The sequence below is a fragment of the Delphinapterus leucas genome, chromosome 1, assembly GCF_059928025.1.
Source record: "Delphinapterus leucas isolate spDelLeu-1000000601 "Yukka" chromosome 1, BTC_Dleu_Yukka2, whole genome shotgun sequence".
NCBI classification, from domain to species: Eukaryota; Metazoa; Chordata; class Mammalia; order Artiodactyla; family Monodontidae; genus Delphinapterus; species Delphinapterus leucas.
In genome coordinates this window covers 82,979,881-82,994,939 of record NC_143129.1, presented here as the reverse complement: position 1 = coordinate 82,994,939, position 15,059 = coordinate 82,979,881, and the positions used below count along the sequence as shown (strand labels likewise).

General features: G+C 49.0%; 3 non-coding genes across 3 annotated transcripts; 2 read left to right on the top strand and 1 right to left on the bottom strand.

Moving 5' to 3' along the window:
* Positions 1-5,011: 5,011 nt before the first annotated feature.
* TRNAE-UUC (transfer RNA glutamic acid (anticodon UUC)) lies at positions 5,012-5,083 on the bottom strand. The gene has a single exon. It is a non-coding gene; the product is annotated as a tRNA-Glu (tRNA).
* Positions 5,084-7,599: 2,516 nt separating this feature from the next.
* Positions 7,600-7,672, top strand: TRNAV-AAC (transfer RNA valine (anticodon AAC)). Its single transcript has one exon. It is a non-coding gene; the product is annotated as a tRNA-Val (tRNA).
* A 2,564-nt stretch (positions 7,673-10,236) lies between these two features.
* Positions 10,237-10,309, top strand: TRNAV-AAC (transfer RNA valine (anticodon AAC)). Its single transcript has one exon. It is a non-coding gene; the product is annotated as a tRNA-Val (tRNA).
* Positions 10,310-15,059: the final 4,750 nt, after the last annotated feature.

Sequence of the window (15,059 nt, the reverse complement as noted above, 5' to 3'; positions counted from 1 at the left end):
CATAAGAGATTCTGTGATGTTGAAAATTCAATTTAGGTTTAGTTTGCAGAGCTCGGGCCTACAGTGATACTACTAGACAAGGTTTTAAGTTTGTTTTGTTTTAAATACGGTTATAGAATCTTTCAGGTCCCTAACCTAAATCTTGAGCTAGGAACTTAGGACCTTGAGCTCATCATTTTGTTTCCCCAATTCCTCCAGTTTACATGTAAGTAACCAACCCATCATACTCATATCTTCACTAAAATGTTCTATGGCAGCAACTCTTTGACCACTCTAATCCTTACTTTCTATGAGAATCTAAATACAGGTGTCTGCAGACGATGATTTGGGAAAATGTTTTGCTACTGCATGCCATGAACTGAAAGTGTTCTCTGACATCAGGGTCATTAATAATTTCACATCTAATCAGGTCCAAGATCCAATTCCAGATGATATGGAACCACTCCATTTATTATCACTCAATTCTAACCAAGGGTGTCTCTACAACAATGCTAAACATAGAACAATGGCACCACACAAAGATGACTAGGAACTTCAGCATACTGGATTTCTGCTACCATGCCACTTTCTTGTGCCCACACACACAAACCCAAACACACATCTTACTCCGTCCACCCAAATATTAAATCAGGCATTTGTACTACCTAGGTTTTCAACAAAACAAGGCAAGGCTTGAACCACCTTGGAGGCCTCAGTTTTCTGTCCCACTTGCCTCACCATCCTTCTACTTCCTCTCATTAGATTTTCATTTATTCCTGCCCTCCTGCAGCATGTCCTTCTTCAAGCCCCTGGCCCTCTCTCTCAGGAACAGGGGGTAAATGGAGAATTATGATATTGTTGACATTACTACAGGCTTGTTCCCTGGATAGACATCAACTCAAAGAAGAGCATTTGTCCATCCCAGGGTATTTTGTAGAAAAAAAGCTTAGAAAACTAACACTTGAATATTTGCTTTTCCTACAAAGGGAAATTTGAAGTGACACTGCTGGCAGCTGTGAAGTTAGCTCTGGGTGTTAAGCTAAAATGGAAGCCTTTGCATTCACCATGGGGCTGAGGAGAAATGGCAGTCAAAACTGGTTGGAAGGAGGCTTCTGAATCCATAAGACATATCACTTCTACCAAAGAGAAGTAATGTTTCCACTTCTCAGTTTGTAGATGGAATTTACAGAAGCTTTCATTCTGAGGGAGGTAAGGAACAAGTTATGGGAGGGCAGTTGACTGTCAGTCTCGCCTTGAAATCATTTAACTAACAGGTGTTCTCATGAGCCCCAAAATGTGTTCCATGACATGACTTCCTCTGTCATGTCTCCAATGTCTGAAGCCTCCCCAGGCTCCCAAAGCTAGAGAAGTTTGAAAGAGGAGAGAATGAAAGAGACACAAGCCTAGGTTCTTGTAAGCACATTCTAGAGTATGGTACAAAGACTTCAGGGTCACCAGTCCCTTGGGCTATCAACTAAGTGGGTTTGGTGGCATAAACCTACCTGGAATCAAAGCTTCCTTTTGAATCTTTTCAGGTAGATTCCCTACATGGTTGAGTTTTGCTGTCATTTCAGCAGTTATCTCATCCTCTTTGCCCTTATCGTTTAAATCAGATAACAAAAAGCCCTAATTAGTAGAGTGTCGGTGGACATAATAGAAATATTTTCATCTAAGCTCTGGAAATTAAAGGTAAAATTTGCCCTCAAAGTAGTTTTCTTATGTTGCCAGCATTTGGTTCTTTGTAACTGTGTATCCTTGGAAGGCAGGCTTGGTGTGCTCCAAACTTGTTTCCAGCTCTTGCTTAGTTCAGTGAGCTTAGATCTATCTCTAGAGTTCCTTTGGAGTCCAAGGATGCAAGATGTCTCTTATATTTCTTGTATTTCAAACATGACCTTTCTGAAAAGAGCACATTGTATTTTAAAAAAAAAAGTGATTCTACCCAGTTTTTGAGTGAACATTTTTCACGTTGAGGCAACCTCTCCACTGTAGTGCCCCACTCCTTCCTGAATTCAGTGCTGCCTGCTGTGTCCAAATTTAGGGCATGTGATGTCCAAAATTCAACTGCATTCTACACCAGGAGCAATATCTCCATGAGAGCTCAGCACTCCATAGGCTCTTGCTTTAGGGCTGTATTGCCTTTCCCTGGAAGAAAGGGCCCAGGATTTTCACAACCTGGATTCAGAATCCCACATCTCAGTCGGGACTCCTGATTTGAGAACAGAACACCAACTGAAAGTTTTCACCACTTGGACCTTGGAGCTCCTGGAAGCTGCGGGAGCTAGGGGACGTGCACAGATCAGAGGCATGAGACAGCTCCTTGCAAGCCAGGAACTGTGGGACTCCTCCCCTCCCCCACCTTTTCCTTCCTCTTCATTACATTGCTCTGCCAGGTCATTCCTCTCAAATTTCAGTGCCTCTTTCTTGTCTTTCTCTCAGAAATAGGAGCTCTCTCTGGCTCTTGTCACTTTGTTCTATTTGATCAAATTTCAAGTCTAATACTTTAACCAGGCCTTCATGTTTTAAACAGTTCCCTAGCCAAGGCTGAAGGTCTCAGGGCATTTGGCTGCTTTAAAATGGTGAATATCTGTTCCAAGTCAGCCCTTGATTACATGTTTGAATTGGACAGAAGACCAGCCATGAAGCCAAGTGTCAATTATTCACATCACTGGGCCACCACCTAGTGCAGGGCCAAGCCAAGGACCAGGAAACACAGACTACCATGTTGACTCTACTTTCTCTTCTTTCAACTTTAGATTCTTTGTTTTGATGTAGATAATGATGTTTTCTAAGGGAGCAATTGCGTTTCTATCTTCCCAATACCTGTGCCATCTAGTTTCCTGTCTTTAATTTACTTTCATATGTGTGTATTTGTTTATTTATGCTGACCTACAGGTCATCAAGTGAGATATTTTACTCAGGATTAAGGAAAGCATAAAAGACAGAGAAGCTTCCTTAAGACAACTAAAGTTTGTTCCCTTGGTTGGTTCTTCTTACAGGAAAGTATCTCAGATGGAAAGCAGGCAGAAACTGCTTTTGTGAAAGACTTTCATGTATCCTTTTTCTCAAGGGTGTCTATGGAAGGACAAGGGAAAAAAATCAAGCGTGTCCTTGGATTCCTCTGGGATCCTGGATATAGAAGCTTGGTTACTACCCTATGTTGGGGAGAGGCACAGTTGAATATGAACCACAAATCAGGATGCCTCAGACTGGAGCCAGGACCATTTAAGACCAAGCACCATTGTTACCTGGGTTGTTAAAGCATAGATTCCGTAATTAAATGTTAAATAATCTAAATATATGAAAGTCACTTAACAGTTCCAGGGTGATTTAGAGTAGAACAATGTTGTGTTCCTCCAGAAACTTGTCTTACTAATCTCCAGATTCTCAAAAAGACATTCCCAAACTATTTTTTTAAAATTTAATGAGGTTATCTTATTTTTTAAAAAACAGACTAAGCACCATTATTACAAGGCACCACCTACCTGACAGCAGTGATACAGACAATTCTGGAAAGCTCTTGAGAATTATCCCCTACTTTTGATAATTTTCCACCTGCTCCCCTCATACTCCCACCACAGAAAGATTCTTCACCTTTTCGTTGAGTCAGAACCCTTTACAATGTTGGTAGGAATGTAAAATGGTGCAGCCACTATGGAAAACAGTATGGAAATTCTGCAAAAAAGGAAGAATAAGACTCTGCCATATGATCCAGCTATTCCACTTCTAGGTATTTATCCAGAAAATACAAAACCAGTCATTGGAATAGGTATATACACCCATACATACACCAAAGCATAATTTACAATAGCCAAGATATGGAAACAACCCAAGTGTCCATCAACAGGTGAATGTATAAAGAAGATGTGGCATACATACACAATGGAGTACTATTCAGCCTTAAAAAAAAAAGAAATCTTGCCATTTGCTACAACATGGATGGACTTCAGGGTATTATGCTAAATGAAATAAGTCAGGTAAATAAAGACAAATACCGTGTGATTTTACCCATATGTGGAATTTTTTAAAAATTTAAATGAATGAACAAGCCATACAAAAAGAAACACATAGGTACAGAGAACAGAGTAATGGTTACCAGAGGGGAAGGAGGAGGATGGAGGGGAAGTGAGTAAAGTAAATTGTTATAAACAAACAAACGAAAATCCTAGGAGGAGAGAGAGCCAGGCAAGAAGCAAGGGGGCAGCTGCACTTCCCTGAAGGGTCTCTCCCAAGGTAGGTGGTTCCACTGGGCAGTGGAATCAAGACTCCACAGCCCACCAAAGCAACCAAGCAGAGTCCACAGGGCAGCAGGTCCTCGGGGGAATACCAGCATAGACATGTTCCTCCTACAAGCTCAAGGTGTGCCTGGCCTGCACTATCAGGAAGAGCGGAATAAATTTCCACCTGAAGCTTCTTATAGCCCGCAGAGAACAGGGCAAAAGGGACCTCCTTGCCAGGACAAAATCTTACCCTGGCCTTAGAGGACAGATACCACAAAAGCTGGTTTTGAGGGACACGGCAAAGAAGGAAGCAACAGCAGCCCAGTGATCTTCAGTTGAGATGTCTGCGAGTTACTCTCAAATGGTGTAGCAAATTATGTACATGGAGAGAGACTGAGAAAGTAAATGTGGGAAAATGTACATTTTGCTGAAGAATATATGCTGTTACTATTCTTGCAAATTTTCGTAGGTGTCAAAGTTTTGGTTTTTTTTTTTTGTTGTTTTTTTTTTAAGGAGTAATTCGTACTCAGGTCCCGAGTTCTCTTTAGATGGACCCTGAAAGTGAGACTGTAGGTATCTGAAATGAAGGAAGGCGTGGAGGCAAGGGGCTGCCCAGGATGCTCATCACACCTCCCCTCTCCCAGCCTGGGAGAAGCCTTGGACCTGGGGCCCAGCTCACTGGCTTGAGGATTCAGTGCAGAGATCTACTGCATCTGCACCTTGGGGCACATTACACTTGTGAGGAGGAAGTGAAGATTGCTGGGTGCTGAGATGCCACAAAGAAGGGAGAAAAACCAAAACAACAAAACCTAAATCTCCCTGACCGGGAATCGAACCCGGGCCGCGGCGGTGAAAGCGCCGAATCCTAACCACTAGACCACCAGGGAGCTGCTCGCATAAAGACTTGTAAGTGATGGTAGGAAGCCTATAATGAGTATGTACTATCTCCCGCCCTCCTGTTCTGAGTGCCGCACCTCCCTCCAAGGAACTGTACCCGAAGAACGTTCCCTCCCTGCTTTCTCCAAAAGAGGAGCCCCACGCGAAAGGCCGAGCGCTCTGCGGGACAGTGGACGCGCCCGCGAGGCCCGCCGGGGCCGCAAGTCCCGGAGCGAGTTGCCCCGTCTGGGCCGCACCTCAGAAGTGCCCTGGAGCCGCGCCTTTGCCAGGCGACCGCGTGTGGAGAGCAGGCCGCCGGGGAAGGGGCTGTAGAGACAGGAGGGGAGGCGCGCGGGATGAGACCCCGGGATCCCCAACACCATAAAAGACTCCCGGCGGATGCAGGATCGGGGACGGCTGGACGGAAGACGCTTTCAAACAAGGCTGCGCGCCCAGACCTGGATTCCGGGTCTTCCCCTCACTACCTGCGGCGCCTGCCGTTCTCCCGCCTTAGATGACGCCAACTCCAGGTCCTAAGGCTCCGACCAAGAGTTGTCTCTCACGCAGCGTTTTCCTCAGACCCCACATGCAGTTAGTTAGGACTTCGTGTTTGCTTCTCAGTCCAGGTGGACTTTGGCCTACACAGTCCCTCCCTTTTGCCACTCTGGACTTGGGCAAACGATTCTCCTGATAAAGGCGGGGAAATCAGTGTAACGCTCGGCTCCCTCACCCTGAACCTCGGATGGGGGCGTTGGGCGACCCTTGCGCTTTTTCCTGGGCTGCGTCCCTCTTCTGGGCCCGTCCTCGAGGCCAGGGCCGGGGCCGGGTGCCCTCAGCGCGCTTCTCTCGCCGGCTCTGGAGCCCCGCGCCTTCCCTTGCGGCTGCAGGGAGGCTCCAGGGGCCGCCTGATCGGGTTTGCGGGCCCCAGCGGCGCGGGTGTGTGTTTGTGGTCCCTCGGGGGCCCGCTGTCCCTCCGCCCCTGTCGGGAAAAGGACGACCGCCCCCTCGTCCTGTCCACGTGGGACGGCAGCGCGCCGGACGCGACCGAAAGACGGCGAATCCGTTTCTCTGGCTGCGCGTGGGAGGTGAAAACTGGAACCTGGAGGGGAGGGAAAAGGGGGAAAACCTCACGAAATGTCCTGCTCTAAAGCTATTTTCAAGTCCGCCTCTTTGGGGACTCAGCCGTCCAGCGCTGGCGAGGATGCTGCAGTCCGGTCGCACCCTCGACGGCACTTGGAGTCGACGCGCAGCAAGGCAGAGCCCCGCGGCTTGGGGGTCAGTGCGCACGCTGCCCGCGCCTTCCTCGGGGTCGCAGCACTTGAACCTCACGTGTGAAGGAAACGCGATGACCGCCACAATAAGAAAGAAGGAAAACAAGGACTGGAGGAAATGACACGTGCTTCCCCAAACTTGTAAAGCTTTACTTTTAAAGGAAACCAGACAGGGAGACCCAGACACACAGACAGACAACGTTGCATTAAAGTCTTTCAGCGAAAAGAAAGTTGTCGGCCTGCTGGCCGTGTGTGAGGTGAACACGAAACCCCCTCCAGACACCGGCTTTCTGGCAAAACCGCCTTTACCTCTTTGTCTTCCTAGGTTAAAATTCGCTCTCCATGACCTGTTGAACCGGAAAATTGTAAAAGGCAAATAAAAGACGTTTCAGACATTGTAAAAGGTAAAACAAAACTGTTCCTCAAGAAGAATGTCAAGTACGATGAGGGAGGAATGAACAGCCGTGAGATCGGCGTGGACCGCGCCTGCGTCCTCCGCGGCTTTCTGCTGGGCCTGGTCTTCAAACGAAGTCAATACAGGCCGGGAAGCGCGGCTCGGCCTGCGTTGACGTTCGATGTTTTTCCAACAGCCAAACGACCTGAGACGTCAGCCTTTGCTACGGTTCCTGCTAAGCGTGAAAGTGTGATTAAAGTACTGGACTTCAGCTAGATGACTAGAATAAGCCACAGCGGCAGGAACCTGAGGGAGCCCGTTTGCCCGGAGACGCCGGAGAAGGGCTGCTACGAAAGGGCTTTCGAGGAAGGAGCAGAGGGGAGGGAGGGGAGGGAGGGGAGGGCGGGTCCTATGGTTCCCGGGTGGATTCGAAGCATCGATCATTTCCGAGAGCCCAGAGCACTGACCGCCTGCGCCGTGAAAAGGGCCACCGAGGCGCGGGTCCGCAGCCTTGGAGGGGTGGTGTCCACGCTGCTGGGATGCGAGGTCGCCTGGGGCTCAGGCTCACCTAACCCCCGGCTCCTGGCGCTTCCGGAAGCTGGAGAGTCCGCGGGGGCGACCCCTGCACTCGGTGCATAGCTGTGTGTTGGATGCGGGATCGGGAAGTGAAGCTCTGGGGGCCCCAGGGACCTCGCTTCGGGGGAGGCGAGGAACCCTAAACGAGGGCCTCTCGGGAGCTGCAGTTTCCTTACCTGAGGGCTCGCCTGTGCTCCCAGGGTCTTTTGCTTTCGAAAATATTTGTGGCCAATCGTGGCAAGAGATACAGTTCTTAGATGTGTCATTAGGGGTCTGAGGAGGAGCTGTTTCCGTAGTGTAGTGGTTATCACATTCGCCTAACACGCGAAAGGTCCCTGGTTCGAAACCAGGCGGAAACACACGGCTTCTTTTCTGAAACTTAACATTCACGTTTAAACACCAAAGAACGGGGCGAGTGGGATGGATTGAGGTAGCGCGTGCAGCTGTATTTTTATCTCCCCGAAATACAGGAGGAGTTCCCTTATTGCCCGAAAGCCTACTCAGCACTAGCAACCATCCCTCCTTTGTCTGCTCTGTGTCGCTTTGAAGACAAGGCCACAGACAGACCAAGAAGGGCACAGGACAAAGCCAAGTTAAGGTTGTCTTTACATTCGGAAATCCCCTCACCTTCTCATGTGGCAACTAAATCTCCTCTACACGCTGACATGTATTTTGTCTCTGGAAACAAGAAGTTTATCCCTGTGAAGCTCACTTGCTTACCCCACCTCAGCACGCTTGCGGAACACGTTGATTTGTGTGACAGAACAAAAGAGACCGACCCAACTCGGCACCGGGTGCTCGACCCAAAGACACGTAGACGAATTTCAGGCTCCAGAATTGCAGCTGGTAGGGGCACGTAAAGGAGTCCTTACACGTGCCATTATCAGGAGAGCCCCTGTAGTGAGCTCAGAGATCAGGAAGTAGACGGAATCGCTCATCAGCCTCTGAGAGCCAAGTCAGCACCTGACACATAAGGAAACCGAGGTTCAGAAAGAGAGCATGACCTTGGCTCTGCCGCACACAGCGCTAAAGCTAGACCAGGATGGAACCCAGCCACTTACCTTGCGGCCTGGCCTCAGAGCCCAAAGCGTCACCCGGAACAGGACAGGTGAAAGGTGATGAGCAGCGGTGCAAGGGCTGGGAGCCTTTCACAGCTGCCTTCAGCCGCGGGCCGCTGGGAATCGCCTCCTTTTCTGCTCTGCCATTCTCAAAAATCTAACCTTACTCTTACAGTTTTCAACTGGAGAAGCCAAATTATGGAGGTTTGTTATGTCTGGTTGCCTGGTAGCTACAATTTGGCGTTTCACTGCTGTGGCCCGAATTCGATTCCGTGTCAGCAAAGCTCTAAATTGCGCTAAATCTTCCTCTTCCCGAACAGAGGTAGTTTGCCAGAAGGGCGATGCAAGACCTTCCTCAGGGTTCCTATTGCCAGGCACCCTCCATGTGGGGGAGGGGAAATGTGATGAACCACCAGGGCTTCTGCCCTCCACTCCACTCTTTTCTTCCTTTATTTCAGAAACCTAGTGTCTCATATGTGGAGTTTTCATCCAAAGAGAACCTGGGACTTAACTTCGAAAAACTCATTAAGAAAACAAAAACATAAAACCTTTTAAATATACAAAAATTTTGAAACACTAACATTGTCTATTCTGTACCTAATCTCACAGTTAACATTTTCCCACACTTGCTTTCTCACTCTCTCTCCATATACATGATTTGCTACACCATTTGAGAGTAACTTACAGACATCTCAACTCAAGATCACTGGTTAGGCCACTGTTGCTCCTTTCCTTTGACATCTCCTTCAAAACCAGCTTCTGCGGGACCTGTCCTCCAAGGACAGGAGGAAGCTTTGTCTTCGTGAGGAGGCCCCTCTTGCCACTTCAGAAACCTGGAATCTGTTCTCTTTAGGCTGTAGAGGAGCTTCAGGTGGTGTTTTATTCGGCTCTCCCCTGCGCTGATGTTCGATGTTTTTCCAACAGCCAAATGACCTGAGACGTCAGCCTTTGCTACGGTTCCTGCTGAAGGTGAAAGTGTGATTAAAGTACTGGACTTCAACTAGACGACTAGAATCAGCCACAGCGCCAGGAACCTGAGGAAGCCCCTTTGCAGGAAAGGACACCGGAGAAGTGCTGCTGCGAAAGTGCTTGTGAAGAAGGAGCGCGCGGGTCAGGCGCACCAGAGCAGGGGGGAGGGAGGGAGGGGAGTGGGAGGGGAGAGGGAGGGAGGGAGGCGAGGGCGACTCCTATGGGTCCTGGGTGGATTCGAAGCACCGCTCATTTCCAAGAGCCGAGCGTACTGACCGCCGGCTCCGTGAAAAGGGCCACCAAGGCGCGGGTCTACAGCACTGGAGGGGCGGTGTCCACGCTGCTGTGAGGCTGGGTCGCCTGAGGCCTAGACGCACCTAACCCCCTGCTCCTGAGGCTTCAGGGAGCTGGGGAGTCTGCGGGGGGATCCCTGATCTCCGGCGCTAGGCTGAGGAACTGGAGACCCTGCGTTGGATGTGGGAGCCTGAATGTAGACTGTGGGAGCCCCAGGGACCTTGCTTCGCGGGAGGTGAGGAACCCTAAGCTAACACCTCTCGGGAGCTGCAGTGTACTTGCCTGAGAGATCGCAGGTGCTCCCAGGTTTTTTGGTGGGCCAGTCGTGGCAAGACAATACATTTCTTGGATTTTGTTTGTTTGTTTTGTTTTGCGGTACGCCGGCCTCTCACTATTGTGGCCTCTCCGGTTGCGGAGCACAAGCTCTGGACGCGCAGGCTCAGCGGCTATGGCTCATGGGCCTAGCGGCTCTGCGACATGTGGGATCCTCCCGGACCGGGGCACGAACCCGCTTTTGCTGCATCGGCAGGCGGACTCTCAACCACTGCGCCACCAGGGAAGCCCTTGGATGTTGTTTTTAAGCGCCTCCTTGTGTTCGCGTGGTTTCCGTAGTGTAGTGGTTATCACGTTCGCCTAACACGCGAAAGGTCCCCGGTTCGAAACCGGGCGGAAACAAATAAGCGTTCCTTTCTCCCCCCTTCTTTTTTTCCTGAAACTTACATTCTTGTTTAAAAACCAGAAAGGGGGCGAGTGGGATGGGTTGTGGCAGAATTTGTAGCTGCGTTTTTCTCTCCCCAAACCCAGGAGGAGTTCCGTTACCACCTGAAGCCTACTCAGCACTAGGAGCCAGCCCTCCTTTCTCTCCCCTGAGTCACTTTGGAGACCAGACCACAGACATTCCAAGGAGGGCACAGGAGAAGGCCCACTTCAGGTTATCTTTAAATCTGGAAATCCCCTCAATTTCTCATCTGGTGCCTAAATCTCCTCTACAAGCTGATACGTATTATGTCTCTGAAAACCAAGAAATGCATCCCTGTGAAGCAACCTTGGCTTTCCCTCACCCTAGCACACTTGCAAAACAATTTGATCTGCGTGACAGAAGAAAAGAGGACGAATTCAACTCTGTACCAGGGGCTCGAGCCAGACACGAAGATGAAGAATTTCAGGCTCCACGAATTGAGCGGGTCGGGGAGGAAAAGGAGCCGGTAACGTGCCTTTATCTGGAGAGCCCCCAGAGCCACATCAGAGATCAGGAAGTAGACAGATCCACTCTTCATCACGCGCTGAGAACCAAGCCTGCCCCTGACTCATAAGGAAAGTGAGGTTCAGAAAGAGAGCATGACTTTGGCTCTGTTGCACACAGCGCTAAAGCTAGAGTAGGATGGAATCCAGCCTGTTACCTTGTGGCCTGGCCTCAGAGCCCAAAGCGTCGCCCAGGCGGGGAGTGGTGAAGCGTGATGAGCTGCATTCAGACCTGGGCTCTGGGAATCGCCTTTTTTCTGCTCTCTGCATCTCTAAAATCTAACTTTTACTGGGGTAGACAGCCTATCTCCACTTTACTTAGTTATTCTGGGGTTTTATCTTGTTTCTTCATTTGGAACATATTCCTCTGTCACCTCATTTTGCCTAATGTACTTTTTTTATTTCTATGTGTCTGGTAGGTTGGTTACATTTCCTGGTCTTGGAGAAGTGACCATTTGTAGGCGACTTCCTGTGGGTACCAGCCACCCACTACCTTCTCATCACCAGATCTATATGCTCTAGGGGTGCCCTGTATGTGGGCTGCATGGGTCTTTCTGTTGTGCCTGGCTGACCACAGTGCATGGTCTGGTAGGATTAGTTGGTCCCCGTCTCTTTGGTTGTCAGGCCCTGCCTTGTTTGGAATCTGCAGCCGCTACTTGGCACTGCCGGGTCAAGAGGCAACTGGCTGTGGAACCCCCGTGGGGGGGGGCGGGGGCTAGTGCTGTCTCACTGGTGGGTGAAGCCAGGTGCTAGGGCTACTGCTAGTGCTGGCCCACTGGTGGGCAGAGCGGGGTCCTGGGGTTTGGCTGCAAGGCCCAGGAGTCCCAGAGCTGGTGTCAGACTGCTGGTGGATGGGGCTGGTTCCTGACACAGCTGACTGTGGGGGTTCCGGGTGTCCCGATACTTGTGTTGGCCTGCTAGTGGGTGGGGCTAGGGTCCAGCCAGTCCCAGGGCTGGTGAAAACATGGGACATTTTAAAGAAAAGTAATAACCTTGGATTGTTATTATTTGGATGGTTATAAACCTTGGGTTTATAACATATGCAAAGTAAAATGCATGGCAACAAAAGTGTAAAGGCAGGCAGGGGAGAAATGTGAACTGGTATGACTTCACTTGAAGGCAGACTGTGGTAAGTTACAGATGTCTGCTCTAAAGCCTGAAGCAATCGCTGAAATAACAAGAGTTATAGCTAGTAAGTCAACAAAGGCAAGAAAATGGAATCATATACAAAACTATGTAGAATCTATGATAGAGCAATTGCTCTTCTGGCTTTCTACCCTATGGGCATGTGTACAAGAATGATGACTGCAGCATTACATGTAATAATAAAAGCATAGAACCAAATTAATTTCAAAGTATATGCGAAGGGGTAAATAAATACTATACAGACAATGGGAGAAACTTCATTGATTACAGGAATTCACAGGGTAGTGATGAGTCTACTCTTGAGGATTTTTCAATTCCCAGTAACCTGTTTTCCTCCTGAGCTCCTCTCGGAGGATCGATGATGATCTGGGCTTAGTTAGATCCTCCCGTTGTGCACAAAATACAGGGTACAGGAACATAGTAGTGGAGGAGCCTGTCTCGGCCTTTGAGGGAGAAGGTGTATAGAAAAGGGAGGACCCCGAATCCTCTGCATTATAGATGCCGGAAAGATGCGTCCCGGAGTAGGCTTTGAACCACCAACCTTTCAGTTAACAGCCGAACGCGCTAACCGGTTGCACCACAGAGATACCCATACTTCACTTTTCCTCTCTCCTCCCTCACCTCATCCCCAGCGAGAGCAAGCACGCCTTCCACTCTCTGCCGAGGCACCCGCCTTTAGCAGTGCAGTCGTACCTGCTCAAAAGAGTCCGGGAAAACCGGAGAAACCCGTGGGAAAGCCGTGCGTCGGGCGATTCCGAAGGCAGAAGGGCAGCCGAGCGTCCCCGCCGCGGCTTGCTCCACACCCGCCGCAGATGCCAGCGCCCCGGAGACGCCCGGGGCCACGAGCCCCCAGGCCTGAGCCGAGTGGGGCCCAAGGGAAGCTGAATGCCGGGTGGGCTCCGTGACGGCTCCCCGTTTGCTCCGCCTTCACCCGACCATCTGCCCCGCAGGTTTAGTAGGTGTGCTTGGTATGGCTGCGTCGGGAAAAAGATCAGGTCAAAAGAGGAAACGTGAAAAGGAGCGAAAGCAAGCAGAGGCATGGATGAGACAGCGAGACCTCCCAGGAAGCCTGTGAGGAGGCTCGGGCCAGATCCTGAGAAATAAAAATTGCTTTTATTAAGTAGCAGAATGGGGAGGGAGAATCGGAGAAGAGCATGAAAGAGAGAAAAGCACGAACATCTGTAGGTGTCCAAGAATAAAACAGCAAAAGCAGTGTGGATATATTTACCTTCAAAAAATTACGGGAAGTGCAGTGACTGCCAGCCTGCCTGTGGCGCATCATGACCGTATGGTGGTTAATACTATGTGGTGGCCGCAGTAATCTCGGCTCAAATCCGAGCTATAGTAGGATGGTGTCTGTGACTGGTCTCTCGGTTTGCTTTTTTTTTTTTTAACATCTTTATTGGATTATAATTGATTTACAATGGTGTGTTAGTTTCTGCTCGGTTTGCTTTTAATGCCAGCACCAGCTACGCCCCTTAAGAAGCGGTCAGAGAGCAGAGTATACCGCCGGCCACACAGCGCGATGCGGTCAGAGGAGGAGTAAATCCCACGGTGCACAAACCTGCGGGTGGCGTTGTCTCACCTCTGAACAGAAAATGTCTCTAAGGGTGAAATACAGCCTCTCAAGGAGGCTTGTCTGTACGTTCCGCTAATTAAACAGTGCCGTCATTACCGGTTTTCTGGTAAAGATCATTCAAGTATCAGTGTTGGGTTTTTTTCTAAACGAAAACGAGGTTTTAATGAGTTTACAGTAAAATGCAAGCTAGTTGTCGTCAGCTACACCAGCTTGTCTCCATCCATCATCCACTAATTTTTATGGGAACAGTAAATCATTGAGCTACAGTTCACATAGAGTTAAAAGCACAAATCTTTAAAGCATAGTTTTCTGAATTTTAGCAAATGTAACTATTACCCAGATCAAGTTATAGAATATTGCCATCATCCCAGAAATGTCCGCTGAGCCTCTTTCCAGGCAATTCCTACCTTCTCTCTCTTAGTTGATTACTATTTTGAGGTCTATTGCCGAAATTACTATTGCCTGCTATTGAAATTCAAATGAACGAATGTATTTTTTTTGTATCTGGCTTTTTAAATACAACATTATGTTCATTAAGCATAACTATATTATCGTGTATATCACTTCTTAATTTTGGTATTGTCGAAGTAATTTTGGTGTTATTTGTTGTTATTTGATGAATATTCTTGGTGTTTTGATGAATATTGTATACCAATCTTTTTGTATACTTGTGCATTCATAGAAGTACTGCGACTGCTGGGTCATGGAGTAGGAACAAGATTAACTTCATTAGAAACTGACAAATAATACTCTAGAATGGTTTCAAACCAGTAACTATGGTTGGAATTTCTCTGCATTCTTGTCAGCATTTGGTGTAGTAATTCTTTTAAATATAGCCATGCTGGAGGGTGTGTAATGATATCTCCGTATAGTACTAATGTGCATTTCCCTAATGAATAAAAATGTCAAGAATATTTTCTTATAACTTTTGGTCATTAAGGTATCTTCCTTTGTGATCCAGGACGACCTTGGCTTAGCCTTCCCAGGAAAAGGAAGCAGCGTCGGGTGGTCAGTCGCTGTGCAGGTGGATCCTCCCGAGGCGTCTCTCCGAGACAGAGACCCAGACTCGGGGTGTTTGGAGCGGCGACACGTGCAGATCAATGACTGGCACGGCATCAGCGCCCCCTTCCGGCCTCCCAGGCCTTTGCCGTCTCCACGCACTCCTCAGTTAAGCAAGGGCAGAGAACTGTCAGTTGAGACAGCGCAATGGCTGTGGGTTGGTCTGTTTGGAGCCGCTGCTGAAAGGTGGTCGGTGTTGTGAGCTGTGCAGTGAGTTCTCCTGTGTGTGTGTGTGTGTGTGTGTGTGTGTGTGTGTGTGTGTGTGTTGGGGGGAGATTGGGGAGGAGATGTGGGAGGAGAGGTCTTCGCTTGAATTCCTTTGAGGAAAGCGGTTTAGAAAAACAGCGTGGGGCGGGTGGAAGGGAGGGTGGCGACCCTGAGTGAACCTTGGAGGGGTGG